We start from the raw sequence: 23118 nt of genomic DNA on the forward strand, positions 1-23118 counted from the left end.
AACTATCATTGCTGGAAAGCTTTCCAGGAAGCCCATATGTCTCAGGGGAACTGCTTGTTGATCTGATTGCTCCCATGACTTATTTCTGATGCAGAGAAACATCCTGTGCTGATCTTGTTTTATATAGAGATGGTATTATTTTATATAACAGTGATCTGTTATTGGCAAGTCTCTCTGTCTGCTCTCTTCCTGAGCCACTTTGTTGATTGGAATGCCTTACTAAATATATTGCACAACTGAGGATAGACAGGTCCATAGATTTCTTTGGGGTAACTCACAAGGTTTGTTTTCTTTAAATACATCCATTAATATGTTCATGACACTGAACTGTTACTAGCAATCTCCTCCTTCATCGGAAATACTTTTGCATGCTTAGTAACTACTGGTAAATACTTCACAAACATTTTTATTATTATTATTAATTCAAGTCAGTGTTGACTCCTGGCAGCTGATTGCACAAGTCCCTGAAGTTTTCTTGGCAACATTTTTTTTTCAGAAGTGCTTTGTCTTTGCCTGCTTCCTAGGATTGAGAGAGATAATGACTGGCCTAAGGTCAGCCAGCTGGCTTCATGCCTAAATTGGAACTAAAACTCAGTCTCCTACACCACTACACCAAAACTGTCTCTTTTAGCAGAAAGTAAAGAGGAAAAGAATTACCATGCATAACAATTAATAAACATTGGGTCAAATGAATGTAGTCATGCTTAAAACTTTGAATGAAAACATGACAGCATTGGGAATGCCCTAATCCTGATCAGATTTGTTTCCAGGGAGAACTTCAAAGGCAGTTGATTTTTCCCTAAGCTGCTTAGTCAGTAACAATGGCAAAGATACGGCTAGAGGTTGACTATTAAGCAAATCACAGACTGCTCATGTGCAATTTTCAAATGAAGCTGACGTAGAAGAAGAAAGTCCATCTGTTTCCACAATACTGGTGGAAAATTCAACATTTGTCCACAATGATATAAAGTCTCCTGCCTTAGTCATGGGGTTGGACTAGAAGTTGTCTTAGGTCCCTTCCAGCCTTTTGATTATATAAACCAGGAGTCCTCAAATTTGACAGCTTTAAGACTTGTGGACTTCAACTCCAAGAATTCTGGGAATTGAAGTCCACAAGTCTTAAAGCTGCTGGTTGGAAGACTTCTGCTATAAACCCACAATTTTCAGGGAGAATATCAGGAAATGCTTTGAAATCTTGAACCTCAGTGGTTGGAAACCAGAAGAACGATGTAATGAACTTAAAGAAAATATGAAGAATGAACACAAACTCAAACTGCCGGAGTTCAAGAAACAGAAGGAAAGCAAACTAGATGTCAGGGGAAAAAACCAACTATGGACATTGCAAAGAAGAAAAGAAAAATACAGTCTAAGAAAATGAAAGATCATAAAAATGAAATTAAACATTCCAGAAAGCTATTAGAAGAGACAAGAGGCAGTATTACAATGCCTGCAAAGCAGAAGTGGGTTTCAGCAGGTTCGGACCAGATCCGGAGAACCGGTAGTGGAAATTTTGAGTAGTTCGGAGAACCGGTAGTAAAAATTCTGACTGGCCCCGCCTCCATCTATTCTCTGCTTCCCAAGTCCCAGCTGATGGGGAGGAAATGGGGATTTTGCAGAAATCTTCCCCTGGATTGGGGAGGGAATGTAGATTTTACAGTATCCTTCCCCTGGCATGCCCACCAAGCCATGCCCACCAAGCAATGCCATGCCCACCAAGCCACACCCACAGAACCGGTAGTAAAAAAATTTGAAACCCACAACTGCTGCAAAGACGTCAACGATTTTCAATTGTTGATCATGTCAAGCTATGGAATATACTTCGAAAAATAGGAAGATCTCTGTTTTCATTTGAAAGCTATGTACAAGATGGTCACAGTTTAGGAAGAACACAGTGTAACGGACGAGTTCCAGGTTGGGAAAGGAGTGAGAGAAGGCTGTACACTCTCTCCGCCTCTATTCAACTTCTTATATATATTGAAGGAAGCTGGGTAGGAAGAAGATGAGTGTGGCTTTTAAGTGTGGAAGAAAAAACATGAATAATCTGTGCTTTGCTGATGATACTTGATAAAGACAGGAGAAAGTGCTAAATATTAAAGAGCAGAGTGAAAAAATGGAATTAAAATTAAATATAACGATACCAAACTAATCATAACAAGTAGAAAAACCAGCCTTAGAATTGACAGTGGAGATACTGAAGTGGTGGATAGCTTTTGTCTTTTGGGATTCTGTCTCTCTCTCTCTCTCATCTATCTATCTATCTATCTATCTATCTATCTATCTATCTATCTATCTATCTATCTATCTAACTATCTCTCTCTCTCTCTCTCTCTCTCTCTCATCTATGTATCTATGTATCTATGTATCTCTCATCTATGTATCTTTCTATCTATCTATCTATCTATCTATCTATCTATCTATCTATCTATCTATCTATCTATCTATCTATCATCTATCTATCTTCTATGTATCTTTCATCTATCTATCTATCATCTATCTATCTATCTATCTATCTATCTATCTATCTATCTATCTATCTATCTATCTATCTATCCATCCATCCATCCATCCATCCATCCATATATACATATGCATAGATCTTTTTAATATTTATTTTATCGTATTTTACTAATCTAAGTGATATATATATATTGCTAGCCCTTGTATGGTATGTCATACGCAAAATATATATCTGCTTTTGAAACTTGGTGTTGAAGACAATTCCTGAGAATACCATGCATAGCTAAGGAAACAAATACATGAATCTTCCAAAGAAATAAAAAATCAATCCAGATTTCTCTCCTGAGACACAAATGGCCAGGCTCAAATTGTCTTACTTTGGACAGATTATGTGAAGACTCAACTCTTGGGAAAACTCTAATATCCCTGGCAAATGTGGAAGGAAAGAAAGAGGAGCACAACCAGCAGCAAGATGGATGGACTCAATTACAGTGATAACGGGTGCACCCAAAGGACCAGGTTGGAGATAGATCTTTCCAGATCTATCAATGTGGTTGCTAAGAGCCGACACCAATTTGATGGTGCATAATCTATCAATCAAGGATGCTTAGAGAGACATATAGTGGGCTGTCTTAATCTGTGATCAGGCTGGTCCTAGAAGGAAAAATAATAATGACCGATATAAGAAGCATGTTACATAAAGCAAGGTAGCTAACAAATTTAAGGACACACAGAATATTATAATGTGTTTCACAAACTTATTTATTTCATTTGAATGAAACTTAACGGAGATTCATTTTAGCTAGAACATGAATCCAGGTTGTAATATTATTTTTGGCTTCTCTTAAGTAACCGATTAACTACCGTGTCAGGGAAAAGAGCACAATGAAAACCAAGAATTATTGCAATATAGATATCAGTAGAAGCAAAACAAGAGAAAGTGACAGCATAATTAAAAACAGATTCCGTGAAATCATATAATATTGTGACATTGGCAATATGGAAGCTACTGTATGTAAACTGTAGGCAATAAAAGAGGAGAAGGGGGTGTGGAGGAAAGATTTGTTGTTTTTTAAGCTTCGACCTGCTCATACCTGCATTACCAATAACCCCTGAAAATCTCTGCCTTTACTTGCTTGCTTAATGTGTAGGGTAATGTATCCAGCCACAAAGGTCTTAATCATCTTCCTTGAATACATGTTGTGGTTATTTCTTCATGTTCTATTCTCTTCCGGAGTTGTAATCTTTTGTTACATCAATGAATGACTTCTAATTCACAAACTGTACATCTTTATAAACGGCAACATTTTGTAGGATATTGACAATGGGCGGGTTTGCAATTCCCAGTTCGAAGTGATATGCAGGGCAGTGGTGGGTTGCTCCCGGTTCTGTCCGGTTCCTGAGAACAGGTAGTAAAATCGGTGGGAGGCTCCGCCCACTCACCCTGATGTCATATTTGGCGATCTGCACATGCGCAGAAGTGTGAGCGAAGCACGTGCATGCTCCTATTGCAAACCGGTAATAAAGATAAGTAGAACTCACCCCTGATGCAGGGTCAGACTTTAGGACAGGGGTGGGGAAGCATGGCCCTTTTTTGACTTATGGACTTCAACTCCCAGAATTCCTGAGCCTGCTTTAGAACAACAGTCAGTTTGATTGGCAGGCACACTACTCAAAGGCTAAATACCCAGCATGAAAAGGGATTTTATTCTGGATAGAGATACACCCAGATTCCTGTGTCCCTTGTTTAAAACAATTACTTGTCAATGGTCAGATATGTTCATCTTCCATTTCCGTAACTCTGTTAATCGGTGTCTCGGTGCTCTTGTTCTTCACAGCTGGAGACCGATGACTCACTGCAACGTGCTAGTTTTGATAACACAATTGGTGGATCCTCTCCAGTTATTAATGTGTGCTTTGGTGGGGTTTTTCCACCCAGGAGTTACATAGCTCAAGCACTGAGAGAAGCAAATAAAATAGCGATAATATATATATATGGCTAAAGTATCATCCCTGTACCTGGAATTGCGATTATAATTTGTCTCCCCTTAGCAATTTTGTAAAGAAAAGGCAGTTTCTATTGTTTTCCTTTCTGCTAGCCTTTGATGTGAGGGAGATAAAGAGTTTGCCAGCATCTTTCCAAACTGGGTAAAAATCTTAAGGGATTTAAAGTAGTAATCCTATTGACATCTCTAGTTGGACTGAGCTGCCCATTCAAAATAGAGAGAGAGATTATGTCATTTTACATTTTCAGGTTTGATAACAGGTTTTCAGGTTTTGATACAGACCTCTGTCTACATATCAGGCTGATTCCTTTGGAAGAGGAATGAAAATGCCATCTTCCTGTTTCCAACGAGATTCTCAGTATTGTTTTCTTTTGTTACTCCTCCAAAGGTAATAATTTTTAACTGGTGATTCCCGGCAAGGACATTCTGCATGCAAAAGCTGTATTATGTCACTCAGGTACGATTGCTCCAATAATTTTTCTGTTCCACAACCTTTTAATAAAAAAAAAAAATCATTTGCAAGCGCGCCTGCCCGAGTCATACCACTGATCCATCTTGCTCAGTTTTGATTGACAGTGACTAGCAGAATTTTCTCAGAATATCACACAGAAATTTTTTCCCCTACCTTAGAAATATAAGCATACAATGTTTAAGCTGTGAAACACTTGCTGGTTTTAGCTTAGAACTGTCTATCTCTTCCGAAAGCCTCTGGCTTCATTTCAGAGATCTTTTACAAAAAACAGACAAGGGCTGAACACGGCACCTTCTATTTGAGAAGCAACATCTGCTTCTTCAGTTGCATGTACAGTACTTCAGATCAGACTGTTAATCTTATCTACATCTAGATAATATCTAGATCAATAGATAAATATCTAGATGAGAGGTAGATCTTTTCTTTTTGTACCATACCTTATTGACGTTTACCTTTTCTTCTGGCTGCAGCAACTTTATTTATTTATTATTTATTTATTAGTTTGTCAAACATGTACAAGATAGCAGGTATGGGGGAGGTATGGGGGTATGGAGGAAGGCCCAGGGGGAGGGCCTTCTCTGTGGGGGCTCCTGCCCTGTGGAATGAGCTACCTCTGGGGCTACGCCAACTCCCTGACCTCTGGACCTTTAAGCGCGAGCTTAAGACTTTCTTGTTCCATCGTGCAGGGTTGGCCTAATCGCAATTTTAACATGGGTGGTTTTATTAGGGTTTATTTTATATTTTATTAGTTTTTAAAATTATTCGGCCAATTTTGAATTAGATTTTTAATAATGTTCTTAACGTTTGTTTCTGTGCGATTTTATCTTGGCTGTAAACCGCCCTGAGTCTTCGGAGAAGGGCAGTATAGAAATGTGATAGATAAATAAATAAATAAAATAAATGAATAGAAACATGGACATGAATGAGGGAAATGAATACAAATAAATGGGGACAGTAGGACAGGGACGGTAGTCACGCTGGTGCGCTTATGCACGCCCCCTTTATGGACCTCTTAGGAATGGGGTGAGGTCCACAGTAGACAGTTTAAGGTTGAAGCTGTGAGGGTTTGAGGATGTAACAACAGAATTGGGTAGAGCATTCAAGGCGTTGACCATTCTGTTGCTGAAGTCGTATTTTCTGCAGTCGAGTTTGGAGAGGTTTACTTTGAGTTTGTATTGATTGTTTGCCCATGTATTATTAAGGTTGAAGCCGAAGAAGATGTTGTAGCAGACAATTTTGTGTACTATGCTTAGATCAGACCGCAGGTGGCAGAGTTCCAGATTTCAAGCCTAGTGGCATAAAGGATTCTATTGTGAGTAGAGGAGTGGAGTACCCTTCTTGTGAAATACCTCTGGACCCACTCAGTTTTGTCTAATTCTTGAAAATAAAGATGATGCTGAAGGCTGACGTTACGCTTTGCAGCATTGCCAGCTTCCTTAAAAAGACATACATAAATAAAAGGAATCGGAGAAAAAGAAATGTAGCCAAGAGGAGACAGGAGTTTGATTGGGAAAGCGTTTGAGGGCACATTGATTTCCATGGGTCACATGCTGTAACTTCTTACACAATACTTTATCATCTCTTCAAATAGTAGAGGATCTTCAGAATAGTAGCCCTTTTTTTTGCCCCATCTCCAATCTGGCTGATACTTTTATCTGGAGATGTCATAAATTGGACCTAGCACCTTCTGCATTTAAGATCTGCCTACCAATCTTGCAGAAACTCTCATGGCAAGGCAACACATACCTTGTGTAATATGTTGTGAATGCAGTTGCAGTAGACAACCTAGTCCCCTTTGCTATAGTGGGCATTTTCAATATAAAAGTCGGGAGGGGGGAGAAATCTAGTCCATTGCACTTAGAAATCCCCAGGACACCCTTTCCACATTGTCTTCTATAACACAATCACTATACTGGTACTTATTCCCCCCAAAAATCCCAACCACAACAATAATTGCAAAAAAAATATATTTTTTTTTCTTGCAGTCTGTTGACTCAATCAGTGGTCTTGAGAATTGGCCAATGCAGTCAAAGACATTGGAAAGTTTCAAATTAAGTAGTTGCAGTTATAAACTAAATGGTGTTCCCATGGGGCTACATGGGTTGATTAAAAGTATGGACACACCATAGAGAAGTAAATATTTAAAAAGCTGAGAATCAATAAAAACAAGAATAAACCCAAATTTCTATCAAATCTCCAGTGTCATGGGAAGATACAAGGGTCTAAACTATAAACCTATGTTCAACATTATTTTTACAAATAATATGTAGAAGGATTGACAAGATTGGTAGCTGGATTTCATTTCAACCATGGTGACAGAACATCATCTATCACTGCTGCTGAGGACAATTTTTTTTGAAGAAAAAGAAATTTGACTTCAATACTTTGTCAATATTCCTCACCCATTTCCTCCAGTGCCATTTATTGTGGCTTCCTCCCTTAAGATACAACAGAACTGATAGACTTAGTCACAGAAATCCAATAGCAAGAAGTATGACAACATGCAATTCTTGGCTCAACTCATAGAACAAGGTCTATGGAGATTCTCAGTCATCCAGGGCATGGTTGTCCCAAAGGTGCTTTTTTTCAAGAGGCAACTGGACTTTCTAGTTTTTCTTTGAAGACATTTCATTTCTCATCCAAGAAACTTCTTTGGCCACCATGCAGCGAGCTGAAGAAGCTTCTTGAATGAGAAGCGAAAAATCTTCAAAGAAAAACCAGAAAGTCCAGCTGTCTCTTGGAAAAAAAGCACTTTTAGGTCATAGAGTAAGGTCACCTAGCTATGCCATACTCAACACTGGCACTGGATCAGTGATCAATTGCTTCACGTTTCCCTTTGGGAAACATTACTAATCTGCTGATTTTTTTAACTCTCCAGGAACCCATCCATCTTGCTCAGCCACCTTGACCGCAGAATATAATGAATATCTGAGGACATGCTGGGGAAACTTTGTCCTGAGGACAAAAGAAAGGGTTGGAATGTGGCTGACTTTGCAGAAATGAAGAATCAGAGATAGATTGTACCTCAGTGACTGGATTCATACATTGCCTCAGGCTTAGGTTCCTCAATGCTTTTGGGGTGAGCTACAGAGATGGGTTTTTTGAAACTATATGGAAATTTTGCACACACAAAAAAGTGGGGGGAGTTGATGTTGGGCAGACAATCCCATTAATAACATAGCAGCCATTAAAAAAACCCTCCAGAGGTTAAAAAGCACTTATTTCCTGGTCATGTTACTGGTCATCCCTTCTAGCAAGTTTGTGTGGTTAGTTCTCTATTACTACTCTTACTTTTCATCTTTTTTCTGGACGACCGGCTTACTTCCAAATAAAGTACTTCACTGTAGGCCAGCCATCATTTTTTAAATTTTCTATAAAACTTTTGGAGCCATTTGGAGACCAGACCATTATTACATATAAAAATGATGCTCGCGGCTATTCTTTTCTTTGCAGAATACTGGCTTTTGAAATTTAAAATGAAATATGAGGTCCTGAGCATCTGAGCCCCTTGGGCACCATAACAGCAGAGTCAATATATCGTCAGCCTATCAGTATCAATATCAATATCAATATCAATGTACTACCGGTAATAGATCAATGACTTGCTCAAACAGGTTAATGCTGGTTGAGAATAGGAAGTATGTGATAGGTAAGTTCCAGTTGTATCCAGTTGCTAGTGTAGTGGGACTTTTTTTTTGTTGCTTACTAATTTCCAGTCTTTTTCAAAGGACTGGGCAGGAATCAAATGAAACACCAAATGAAACAGGAAAAAGTTCTAAGTACAAATCATGCAGTTCATGGGTCTGGAAAAGTAATATTTTAAAACCTATTTGGACATATGGCCTCGGTGGCTTCCCTTTCTGATAAACACTGCATCTTTTTTTAAACTGGATCTCGATGGTTATTTGACTTTGGATGAAATGAACATTCTTACCTGTTCTCATTTGCTACAGATGGTCGTCAGCGACACTGGTAGAACATTGGCTGGGAAAGGCTTTTATTCTCCCCGAGCTGGATCTATTTTTATCTGGAAAGAAAAGATACTTAACATTTTGTTCCTAATAAATGAAGAGAAATGGCACTTCTTTTTTTTGTGCAGAGACAAATTTCTACTTACTAATCTGAATGTACAGAAAGCAACAAATAAAGTTAAACAATAGAACTGTCAGATTTCAGACCGCATGTCGTCTTCCACAAAGAGTCATAAATATATATTTAAAAAGTGTAAACATTTTTTTAAGGTAAAAAAAAAATCTTTCTTTCTAGTTATCCCATGAAATCTTGCCAAGACGAATGTGTCTTTTTTGAAGGGTTGAGTTTTAAAGACAATTTCCTTCCATTGTACTCACGCATGTTGAGTCAGGAAGCTTCAGTCAAAGTCAATGTACAATGTGTTTGCTTTTAAGATTCTGGATGATTTATACATAAATGATGGATCCAGTGATTCATAATTTCCATCCTGTCTGTTTGCATTTCAATTTACACACAAGCTGGTAAGCTGTCCTGTTCAAGATCATGAAGCCATTATAACATTAAGGTCTCTGTGTAAAATAACCTTATTGGGAAGTGAACCCAAGGTCTTATGTTTGTCTGTCTTTCACTTAGCCAGAAAACACATTTACATAATCCAGCTCATGGAAGGGAATTTATTTTAGGTTTCTGTTCCATTTCCAGGTTTGATTCTTCTGAACAGGGAAGGACTTGACTCCCTTCCATTGTCCTGCAGGGAATTTAGTTTGGTGGGGAGGGCAGGATTCAAAGACTTGGCAACCAAAGAATTTCCAAAATACAAATGGTTGGCAGATCACCCTAGTTGTTGTTGTTGTTGTGTGTGTGTGTGTGTGTGTGTTTTCTTTGTTCCTTTGAGACAGTATGGACACCTGGAGATGCCTGGATGAATCCCTGCAGTTTTCAGTCTGGTTTGGCTCTGCAACCAAAAAGACAGACACAGACTTCAACGGATAGTTAGAGATGCAGAAAAAACAATTGCTACCAACCTGCCTTCCATTGAGGATCTGTATACTGCACAAGTCAAAAAGAGGGCTGTGAAAATATCTATAGACTCCTCACATCCTGGCCATAAATTGTTTCAACTTATACCCTCAAAACGAGGCTATAGAGCACTGCACACCAAAACAAGACACAAGGACAGTTTTTTCCTGAATGCCAACACTCAACTTAACAAGAGAATTAGTGCAGGGAAAGTGCCTCAGAGGGAGACCACAGCTGCGATATAAGGATATCTGCAAGAAGGACCTAAAGGCCCTGGGAATGGACATTAACAACTGGGAAACCCTGTCCTCTGATCGTTCAGCTTGGAGGCTAAAGACGCAGCATGGCCTTCTCCAATTCGAAGAGATAATTGTTCGGCAGGCTGAGGCAAAGAGGCAGACCCGGAACCAGTGAAATCTGGGGGCTGGGCAAGGGACAGAATGTAACTGCCCTCATTGTGGAATGGATTGCCACTCTCAAATGGGCCTTTTTAGCCACACTAGATGCTGTTTTAGGATCTCTTTCTAGAGCACGATACCATAGTCTTTTGAGACTGAAGGATGCCAATGAATGGCTTAACAATTCCCACAACACTGTCAAATTAACTACTAAGACTGTATTACTATTCTTCTTCTCATCCTTATTAGTACCTATCTCTTTCCACTTACGGCTTATATCCATGTTGCTTGTATCTTTACAACTTATATTGTTTTTATTGTTCCCTAGTATGATTTGATTGCCTATTAGTATCCTATGACAATCACTAAGCACTGTTTCTTATGATTCTTGACAAATATATTTTATTTTTTCTTTATGTACACTGAGAACATATGCACCAAAGACAAATTCCTTGTGTGTCCAATCACACTTGGCCAATAAAGAATTCTATTCATGGCAAGATTTCATGATTTGCCATTGCAGTCTCCTTTGGGCTGAGAGAAAAGGATTGGCTCATAACCCCCCAGTTGACTTCATGCTAAAATTGGGACCCTAACTTACTGTCTCCCATTTTTTAGCCTGGTGCCTTAACCACTACACCAAACTGGTTCTCAGCAGACCCCCCTCCTTTAAAGAAGTTCCAACTATGGGAAATTCAGACCATGTTAAATGTTTTATAGACTTTCTAAGGTGAAGTAGCAGTACCATAACTCCTTAATAATGTTTTCTTAGAAGCAGTTGAAAGTGGAGGTTATTATCTTCCAGAGCCAAATAAAAGATAACCAAAAGCAAACAGGGAACCACCATAGGTGCAGGCTGTTAATCACGATCAGTTTTGTCCTGATTAAGGAACAACTCAGTCGAGCTGGCATGCCGGCTTACTCAGGATTTTCTTTGTTTGTTTTATACATTTTTAAAGTGCCGGGTATGCCTTTCATCCTTCTTGCAGTAGCTTGAATATATTAAGGCCACGGTGAAAACAAACAGCGTAATAATGTGCCAACAATTTACAAGCAATTATGAGCGAACAGTGCAGAAATTAAAAGTAAGTAGATAAACCATGAAAACCAAATGCAGATAAACTGCAGCGTTAAGCAGGTTTCTGAAGATTTTAAAGGGGATGTGGGATGAAGATAGAAAAACATCTTGAGAACCAGATTGCAACTAGCATTGGCACTCTGCATTTCTATCCTGTTTCCCCCCACCCCCCGCCCATCCTTAAGACAGATTCACCAACTCCCTGATCTCTGGACCTTCCGACGTGAGCTGAAGACGTTTTTGTTCCATCGCGCAGGACTGGCCTAATAGTTTTAATGGGGGTTTTTATTGGGTTTTTATAGGTCTTAGCCAAATTTGAATTAGTCTTTTAAATTTGTTTTTAATTTTTGAGTCCTTTGGGAGAAGGGCGGTATAGAAGTTGAAATAATAAATAAATAAAATAAAGTATATCTTCTGATTTCATTTTCATAACTTCATAAGAAAGGGCATGATGAGCAACTGATCTGTAGAGTAATATCTGGTGGCTGAAGCTTTAGTTTTTATGACTTAGGTCTTGATTCCCATCCATTGTATAAGATATCAGGTGGAGTGCATTGGAGACGAGAAAGAGCAAAGAAACAAGAACTCTTGGTTTGAATCTCATCTCTGCTGGAATTTAGAAGTAGCCCCATGCTTTCAGCCTGGAGTCTCTCTTAAAGAATAACTTCATATTTAGGATTCCCAATACAGGTAGTCCTCGAGTTACAACAGTTCAGTTAGTGACCGTTTGAAGTTACGGCATCGCTGAAACAAAGTGGCTTATTACTGTTTTTCACACTTAGGGACCGTTGCAGCATCCCCATGGCCACGTGATCAAAATTCAGATGCTTGGCAACTGACTCATATTTATGACGGTCGCAGTGTCCCCGGGGGGTCATGCGACCACCTTTTGTGACTTTCTGACAAGCGAAGTCAAGGGAGAAGCCAGATTCACTTAACAACTGCGTTACTGTCTTAACGACTTCAGTGAGTCACTTAACAACCATGGCAAGAAAGGTCACGAAATGGGGCAAAACTCACTTAACAACTGTCTTGCTTAGCAACAGAAATTTTGGGCTCAGTGGTTGTGACTTGAGGACTATCTACAAAGCAAAACTGTGCGCCATAGTAGCTGAGGATAGATTGTGTTGTGGTCCATCAAGCTCCCTGCCCCACTCTACTTTTTAAAACTATTGCTAGAAGAAAAAAAAAAAACACCAGGGAATTAAAAATAAGTTGGCATGCTTGAAAACTAAATATCAAACCTTGCCTTTACACCAGGGGTCTCCAACCTTGGTCCCTTTAAGACTTGTGGACTTCAACTCCCAGAGTACCTCAGCCAGCAAAGCTGGCTGAGGAACTCTGGGAGTTGAAGTCCACAAGTCTTAAAGGGACCAAGGTTGGAGACCCCTGCTTTACACCATTGTCCTAAGGGCTGAAAATAGATAATACATTTACAGCTCTTGAACTGTTTTTTTTTTTATTATTTGAATTTATATCCCGCCCTTCTCCGAAGACTCAGGGCGGCTTACACTGTGTTAAGCAATAGTCTTCATCCATTTGTATATTATATACAAAGTCAACTTTATTGCCCCCCCAACAATCTGGGTCCTCATTTTATCTACCTTATAAAGGATGGAAGGCTGAGTCAACCTTGAGCCTGGTGGGACTTGAACTTGCAGTAATTGCAAGCAGCTGTGTTAATAACAGACAGACTTAGTTTGCTGAGCCACTAGAGGCCCTGTTGGCTCTGCTGAGCCACCAGAGGCCCTGAGCCACCAACTGTTAAGTGTATTGTGTATGTGTACGTTCAATACAAGCCAAGCGGGTGCTATTTCAAAAAGCATAGAATCTATTAGTTATCCCAAGTACCAGAAGAGGCTATAAGGCAACTCACTGAGATAAATCAGGGCTGTCCCACACACTTCACAATCCTGGCTGGATGAGTAGGAATGAACATATGAGAGGGATCATTGCTCCTTACGATTTAGCCATTCACGCAAAGTTTTACATCTGGCCTTTAATGACAACAAATCAAACGCAACCATTCTAGCCAAAGTAGTCCTAAATAGCAAATTAGCAAAAACCAATATTCTTTAAGTACCTCACACTAATTAATACAATGAGGAATGGAATAAAAACTTACACCGAGGTTTTATTTTTTAAAAAAACAGAAGCAACTCTGGGGAAGGAATTGAAAAGATTCAGCCCCCTTCCCCACGGAAGCCTTAACAGAATAACAGAGTTGGAAGGGACCTTGGAGGTCTTCTAGCCCAACCTCCTGCTGAAGCAGCAGACCCTAATACCATTTCAGACAAATGATTGTCCAATCTCTTCTTAAAACCTTCTAGTGTTGGAGAATTCACAACTTCTGGAGGTAAGTTGTTCCACTGGTTAATTGATCTAACTGTCAGAAAATTTCTTCTTAGTTCTAGGTTGCTTCTCTTCTTGATTAGTTTCCATCCATTGTTTTTTGTCCTGCCTTCAGGTGCTTTGGAGAGTAGTCTGACTCAGTGGTGGGTTGCTACTGATTTTCCCTGGGTCAGGCGAAACCGTAGCGCCGGCGGCGGGAGGCTCCGCCCCACCCCACCTGGAGGCACGCCCACACCCACAAGCAAAACGGTAGCGACGGGTTTTGAAACCCAACCCTGGTCTGACCCCTCTTTGTGGCAGCCCGGCCCCTCCAATATTTTAACACTGCTATCATGTCACCCCCTAGGCCTTCTTTTCATTAAACTACTAGATCTACCCAATTCTAGCAACCTTTTCCTAGTCCTTCTCATTTTAACTGCTTCTATAGACAGACTGGAAAGTAGAAGTGGATTTGCAAATCTCTAACCCTTGGACAAGGTCAAAGGTGATGGTGATGGGGGGGGAGGGAATGGATAATTTGAGTCCCGTAAGGTTTAAGCCTGGAAAAGCCAACCTACCACCTGGGAGACCTTCTTCTAAAACTGTCTGTTTCTGACTTGGTTCTGCCCCAGGATGAGTTTGCAAAGTTATTAGAAAGTCATTGAGCTATATCCCATCTGCTTCCAGATAAACAATCATCGGGGAAATATATTTGAAGCTTGAGCTACCAAGTAATCATTTTCTTGCTGAAAATCATATTATACAGGGAATGTATTTATTCAGCTGTTTGCAGAAAAACAAGCAGCTGGAAACCAACTCCCTTGCTAACAGGAGCAGAACTACTGAGGACTCATTTATTTACTATTAAAATGTATGCACTTATCAGGACATCTGGTCTCATTTTATTTGTCAAGACCGAGTACCTAGGAGGCCTGGCTGTTGGAATAATCGGTGGGCTGTTTAAAATGCACGGGAATATATCATTAGCGTTACGGAGGTCCTCACCAAACCTTATCTGGCACCAATTGGAGCTGGGATATATTAACGTTGCATCTTGCTGCTTGGAAAATATTCATCACGGGAAGGCTGCATGCAGAACGCACTCTGCCAGTGGCTGATGTTTTTTCTTTCTTTCTTTCTTTCTTTTTTTAAAGAATTGCTTCAGAGGAAGGCGTTGCTTTCATTTGCTTTGCCTCCAGAGAATAAGTAAGATTGGCAGAAGGTTCCATTCAGGTGGTATCGTCTCTTAGCTGGCAATCTTTAATTGCATGCAGTTCACAAACCCCTATTTACATTGCTAAAATGAATATATAAAAGAAGCCCAAAGCTCTCAAAATAAACCACATCTGTTGCTGGAAGGGATAAGTGGTATCCAGCATGACTCATCTGCTGTTCCAAAAGAGATGAGCGCTTTCATTGTTATATCAAACTGAAACGCTCCAGAAATATAAGACTGGGTTTCCATTTACCCCAAGGTAGGGATGGTTATTGGTAACCATCTTAACAAACTTATTACTTTATTGGTATTGTTTTGCTTCTCATCCAAGAAGTTTCATTGGTTGTGGGAGGATGGTGGGGGTGATGGAAGGATCCATGGGGCCTCAAGAGCTCTCAGGGAGAGTACTAACAACTAGATGACTGCAAAAAATATGACCCTTCCAACCCCCCCCCCTCTCTCCATCGTGTCAGTATCTATCCTTCCATCACTCCCATTATCTTCCAAGAATTGATGAAGGTTCTTGGATGATAAGCAAAATGTCTTCTTTTTCTTTCTCAAGGGAAAAAAAACAGGGGCGCTATTCAGCAGGTTCTGACAGGTTCTGGAGAACCGGTAGCGGACATTTTGAGTAGTGCGGAGAACTGGCCAATACCACCTCTGGCTGGCCCCAGAGTGGGGTGGGAATGGAGATTTTACAGTATCCTTCCCCTGCCATGCCCACCAAGCCACGTCCACAGAACCGGTAGTAAAAAAATTTGAATTCCACCACTGGAAAAAACAGTCCACTTGCCTTTAGAAAAAGCACTGTTGGAACCACGGTAGCATGAAGTTTTTCCTCCCCCTCCCCCTCTCCCATCCAACCTGTTTGTTCTTACTTTCATTCTAATTTCTGCCTCTGTCTCTCTTGACTCCTGAAGAAGCACTTGTTTTTCCGATGCAGTTATTTCATAATGTGTTGTGACAAAGTAATGATCAATTTGTCTAGCTATAGATTTTAAAAAAAAACAAATTTATTGAGGAGTTAGATCTTGAAACAGTTCCTGTAAATAAATATTCTGAGAGCTGAAAATGTACCTTGAAGAGCTGTAAAATTGATAAAATTGAAAGCAAGGGATTCTGAATAAGGGGAAAAACACCTACTGGTTGTGATTTATGGGCTCATATTGAAAAGAAATCAAGAGTGCAGCCATTCCTCTTTCTAATTTATAGTGTTCTACTAAGCAGCAAACTTGAACCAGCTATGAGCAGGGCTGAAATGATCAAAACGAATAGAAGCTTCTAGCACAGTACAATTCAACAGTAGCCTAAAGGGGAAAAAAATCCACATACTGTATAGGTTGGCTTGAAAAAGAATTGGGATCGCTCCATATATCAGAGTTATAATGCAGTTCAATCAGATAGGATTCATTGGTGGGACTTAACCAGTTTAAAAGTTAATTTGGTAATGGGACTAGAAATGAAACAAAATGGCTGAATGAATGCTGGAGATGGTAGGTTGGATCACTATCAAATTTTGTAATGCTGCACTTAAAAGATATCACTCTGAATGTAGGACAGCAGAATGGAGATTGCTACTTTTCTCCCTTCTCTATGCATTTAGCTAAAGGTGAGAAAGCAATAGCATTTAGACTTACAGTAGAACCTCTAGTCACAAACGCTTCTGAGCATGACCAAATCGGGTTCCGACCAAAAAATTCACAATTTTTTTTTGAGGCTGGTTTCCCCTTCCGCGCCTTTTTTTTTTTTTTTTGGTAAGCGCCAAATTTCCAAAATCAGGCACGACCAAATCGGTTTGCAATCAAAGTTATGGAATGAATTATGGTCGTGACCAAGGTTCTACTGTATGTACCACTTTACAGTGCTTTACAGCCCTCTCTAAGCAGTTTACAGAGTCACCATATTGCCCCCAACAATCTGGGTCTTTATTTTACCAACCTCAAGAAGGATGGAAGGCTGAGTCAACCTTGGACTTGGTGAGATTTGAACTGCCAAATTGCAGGCAGCAGGAGTAGCCTGCAGTACTGCATTCTAACCACTGCGCCACCACGGCTCAACACCTGCATTTGTATACTGTAAGGATTGTGGTTTCACAATCTGTTCCTCTGACATGACATCCTTTTCTCACCAAAGAATGTTGGAAATCAGTATGCAAACTGAGAGGAGAAATTGATTTATAAGTGTCATCCGATTCCACATTTCTAGTAAAAGTTTGTGTATTAATTTTCCCACTCTTCAGTATTAGGTTAGGCTACAAGGGCATGTAAATCCCAAATATATATCTCAGCACCAGCCTAAAAGCAAATTATGAGGTAACCACTCTGTAGCCGTAACATTAAGCTAATATGCTAGATAACATTTTTTTTAAAGTCCTTGAGCTAAGGTTAAAAATTATAGATGTTTTGCCAAATATAATAAGTGGGAAATTAACATATGGCAATTTACTAAGAGATATTTCTAATATGTCAAAGAAAAGGGACAATTGTAATAATGTTATTCTGGAAATTCAATGTTTCCCTATTTAAGAAATAAAAATAATGTGTAAAAATGTTGTAGGGTGTGAATCGTGCTCGGTATTCAGACACCCCTTCCCCTTTTCCCTAATTTTTCTAAATTAAGATGGGAATTTTGGAACATGACTTTCCATGTGGAATTTTTCAGCGTGACTTTCACTATCAATGGAGAAGTCACGTTTATGAAATCAGTCAAGATCTATCATTGAACCATAATAGTTGCTCCATAGCACTTAGTCATACTGGAGAACTTAAAATAGTTTAAGACTAATAAATGCTTACAGTATTGCTTAGACAATAGGAATTAGAATTTACGAAGTTGGTTGGTTGGTTGGATGGATGGATGGATGGATGGATGGATGGATGGTTGGTTGGATGAATGGATGGATAGACAGACAGACAGACAGATAGACAGATATAGAAATAACCTTCAATAGTGGTTCAGTCTAGCTCTTGTCTACTCACATTTTAAGTGAACGATCTCATGAAGTTGTGCCAAAAACTAATGTGGTGCTAAATCATAGAAGCTTTTATGCTAAACTTGAAAGTGAGTTCATAGATCAGGAGATAATAGGATAAGATGACACTGATTAGGGTGAAGAAAATCAATAGTTGATTTCTCAAAGCCACTAAGGGGAGTCAACACTTTGACTCCCCTTAGTGGCTTTGAGAAATCAACTCTCATCAATGATGGGTTTTCTTTTCTGCTGACTAGCATTGAGAATACTGCAACTATTCCACTACTTGGCTGTCAAGTGACATGAAAGATTGTCTTTAAGGATCTGTTCTTAAGAAGTAATAGATTCATTTTTTTTACATCAACTCCAGTTCTCTTCTATGCTATCTTTTAATCTATTAATTTCAGAATAAATTATTTAATAAAACAAGGCAATCTTTGGTAAACTTTGCAGAGAAGATCTCCAACTTCTGATGTCTTGTGACATCATCAGCATCATTTCATAGCTAATGAGCATTGTAACGAATGAGAGTGGTATTTTTCAGGTGCTTCTGGAACTGGATTTGAGGTGTTTGTGCTTTTTAGATACTTCTCAGTGGTTTTTATCCTGTTTGTTTGTTTCCAATCAGATGATCACATTGTTTTTACGCTGATACAAGAGAATAGTTGCATTGTTGAATCCAAAGCTTGAGATCACAGGATGTTACGATTCACACAATGCAAGAGATTCTCATCACCTGAGTCGGTGTTACCCGTAAGAACTTTCAGGCATGATTGGATGCGTGTATTATCCAACATGTTTCTATCACACATTTTCCTTATTTTCTTTAAAACTGTATATTCTCACTTTGAAAACAGAGTTTTGTTTTTTTTTAACCAGAATTTTGTGTGAATTGTAGCTTGGCAAAGAGCACATGTCAATCATTGCTAAGAATAAATGTAAGATAATCTCTATAGAATTGAAACCTGTTGTTGCTGAATTTGTGAAAATATCCATGTAGTTTTCTTAACAATAAAATGGCTTGTCTTTTGTCTCTCTGTGTGTGTGTCTGTGTGTGTGTCAGTGGTGGGTTTCAAATGGTGTTACCACCGGTTCACTTCATGCATGGGCTTTGTGCAAGCGCAGTGTATTGAGGAACAGCTGAGATGCAGCGATCTGCTCTGCTGCATGTTTCAGCTGGGCTAAAAACAACCGAATATAAGGTATGTATAATGCAAGGACAGGCAGGAGGGCCAAGCTAACCATCAGAGAGAACTGGTTTGCTCTCATCTCACCATCTCTGCTACCAGCTCGCCTGACTGGGGAGAACCATTGGGGTGTGTGTGTGTGTGTGTGTGTGTCCCCACAGTCTAGCTACAGTCTGGATATTTCATGGCGTATTAACCAAGTTGACTTGGTTTAGCTTTCTAAAATCATTCACTTAGCTGGTCTTATTTTCGAAAAAGATCAGGCGAGGAACTAATTATGCTTGCCATTCACTGAGTCCATTCCAATCCAAGTTTTGTTGCGTCTGCGCCCCCTGAGCCGGGCCCCCTGCCAGAAAGTGACTTGGACAGTGAGGGGGAAGGGCCATCAGGACTTACCTCGGGAGCACCAGCTTCCCTGGCTCAGCTCCAGGAGCCACAGGCAGGCCAGGTGGAAGAGATAACGAGGCCTCCGTCCCCTGACTCTTCCCCCCCCAGGCCATGCCTCCAGACCCAGCTGATGGCAATCAGGCCTGGCTGGACCCTAGGTTTTGTAGGCAGGAGAGGCGGGAACAACAGAAGCAGGGGTGGGGCAGGCCTAGGAAGTACTGAGTCATGGAGCCACACCCCACAGGATATAAAAGCAGCAAGGGCTGCTATCCCTCTTCATAGCAGGCAAATCAACTGCTTGACTAGAGCTGAAGTACTGTTTGACTCATCGGCATCAAGGCAGATAACAGAGACACTTGGCAGATGCTCGCTAGTTTGCTGCCAGAACTGATAGTGCCGGCTAATTAAGTCATCGCTTGGACTGAGGCGAGGGGGACAGAACAAGTTTGTTATTTTGGCATTGGCATCAAGCAACTATACGATTAAATAGAATGGAGGCATAATTAATTCTAAAATATATGCAGTGAAAGTGCAGGTCCCTATCAGTGCCCTGTATTCATGCTTTTCTGTTCTAGCTTTCCATTTTGCTGGTCTTTTAGTGAAGTAGCACAAACGATGTAATTTTGGACTAATCCTTTTAGTGTACACCTTTCGGTATGTGATAGATAGATAGATAGATAGATAGATAGATAGATAGATAGATAGATAGATAGATAGATAGATAGATTGATTGATTTAATTCTTTATTGGCCAAATGTGATTGGACACACAAGGAATTTGTCTTTGGTGCGTATGCTCTCAGTGTACATAAAAAGTAAAGATACATTCATTAAGAATCATAAGGTACAACATTTAATGATAATCATAGGGTACAAATAAGCAATCAAATCATAATAGGAAATGTAACTTTATATTTTTTCCCTGGGGAACAATATATTTTCCTTCACTACATACACTATGTACTACTACATACAAGTAAATCGAGTGCATTGGGTTTTTTAATGTTTGTTGATTTTGTGCACAGCTTTCCTAACTTTTCCTACAGCTCAGTTTTATTTATTTTTTATTTATTTATTTATTTGTCAAACACAACAGTATATATAAGTATAAGCATGAAATAACCATATGAATTGGATATAATCAAAGGGAACATTAGGACAGGAACGGTAGGCACGCTGGTGTTCTTATGCACGCTCCTTACAGACTTCTTAGGAATGGGGTGAGGTCAATAGTAGATAGTCTTTGGTTAAAGCTTTGGGGATTTTGGGAAGAGACCACAGAGTCAGGTAGTGTGTTCCAAGCATTAACAACTCTGTTCCAGAAGTCATATTTTCTGCAATCAAGACTGAAGTGGTTCACATTAAGTTTAAATCTATTGTGTGCTCGTGTATTGTTGCGATTGTTTCCAGGTGTAAGTTGAAAATTGGGCATGTGGGGGAGGGAGTCCCTTAGCTTTTGTTGGCTTGATTTAGTTATCACTCCTTCTGCTTGATTCATATTTTACTGCATAAATCACATAGAATTTTAATATATTTAATATATTTTATTTTAAAATTGAATTCTTTTTAGTGCTTTTAAAGAAGAGAAACAGGATAAAATATTGTAAATAAATACACACACACAGGCAGTCGTCAACTTATGATCACAACTGAGCTCACAATTTCTGTTGTTAAGTGAGGCCTTTGTTTAGTGAGTTTTGCCCTATTTTACAACTTTTCTTGCCACAGTTGTTAAGCGAATCACTGCAGTTGCTAAATTTGTAACCTAGTTGCTAAATCAACTTGGCTTCCTCATTGACTTTGCTTGTGAGGAGGTCTCAAAAGGGGATCACATGATCTTGAGACACAGCAGCGATCATAAATATGAGCCAGTTGCCAAGCATCTGAATTCTGATCGTGTGATCATGGTGATACTGAAAAAGTTTCAACTGTGAAAAACAGTTGTTGGTCGCATTTTTCGATGCCATTGTAACTTTGAACGGTCACTAAACAAACTGCTGTAAGTCGAGGACTACCTGTATTATTTTTTTCGAAAAGTTTTTTTTTTTTTTTTACAACAGGCAAACGTAAAAGCATCTTTAATCCAAATTCAGTGTGTCGGTGGGCAGATTACAAATCCTTTCTGCAATTTCAACATATACATGTCGTAAATTTATCTAGTCTTACATTGTGCCAATCTTTTCTTATTACATCATTCATCCCATCATCTTAAATCAATTTAATTCAAAATTTTCCCTCATAATAACCTTTCTCAAGTCTTTTTTATTGTATCCTCCCTTCTAACCATTGATAAAATAAATCCCATATCTTATAATATTGTTTATCTTCCTGTTCTCTAATTTCAAATGTCAATTTACTCATTTCTGCACATTCCATTATTTTTCGAATAATTTTATCTTGCATAGGTAATTTCTCATTTTTCCAATTTTTAGCAAACACAATCCTGGCTGCTGTTAACAACATTCACAATCAAATATCTCAATTCTCTGCTATATGTGTTTCAGGTATAATCCTCAGTATTCCCCAGACTTCTGGTTTAAAGTCTATGTGTTTTTTGATCCTTTTCTCCAACCCTGTGTGTATTTTAGGAGGACTACTTTTATTATATGCTGCATCATATGAACTCTTTCACCTGTGAGTGGAGAGCACTGAACTCACTTCATTGTTGACACTGCTGTTTATCTGAAGCTTATTTTGGCAGATCACTTTGTGTCACCATTAAATAAGTCTGTGATTGATGCTCTTTACTTAATATAGATTATAAGATTTGACTCTGAACTACTTTAGAATGCCAGTTACAAGCAAGGCTGACTACCAGAGCATATATGGGCCTTTGGGCTCTCTGCCCTCTGTATGCTTAGAATCCTGGAATAAACCACTTGTGGTGGTAAATGTAGACCAGTGTTTTCAAACATAGCGAACTTAAAATATGTGGACTTTAATTCCCAGATTTCCTTAGCTAGATGAAGTTCCCACATCAAATTGCCAGTATGAAAAACATTACGGTGGACCATAGACATCCAGTGGCAAAGATGGAGGTAGAAAGAAATGTATGGTACATGCAAATACACACCAGATATTGGAACTCTAGTACATGATGGTGATATTTTTGAATGATTTCACTGCCCGTTGGTTGTTGCAGATGGAATTTGTGCAGACAATTCAACAGTGCCTAGCAGATATGTCTTACTTACTTATTTGTACCCTATGACTATCATTAAGTGTTGTACCTTATGATTCTTGATGAAGGTATCTTTTCTTTTATGTACACTGAGAGCATATGCACTGAGACAAATTCCTTGTGTGTCCAATCACACTTGGCCAATAAAGAATTCTATTCTATTCTATTCCATTCCATTCCATTCCATTCCATTCCATTCTATTCTATTCTATTCTATTCCTATGTGGTGTAAGATATATGGTTTTAGAAAAACGTTTGGTTTATATTGTTCCTTATTCTTGGCTTGCCTGGGCTGAGGCAATTGTCTTGGGCCACATATAAAATAAATAATATAGTTAATATATATAAATCACCTAATAAGGTTAAAAGTTTACCATCTAGTAGGGCCACATTACTAGCTGTCGAGGGCCTCATGTGGCCTATGGGCCGCACATCGGACATGC

This window comes from Ahaetulla prasina, chromosome 1 (genome assembly GCF_028640845.1).
Source record: "Ahaetulla prasina isolate Xishuangbanna chromosome 1, ASM2864084v1, whole genome shotgun sequence".
Lineage (NCBI taxonomy): Eukaryota > Metazoa > Chordata > Lepidosauria > Squamata > Colubridae > Ahaetulla > Ahaetulla prasina.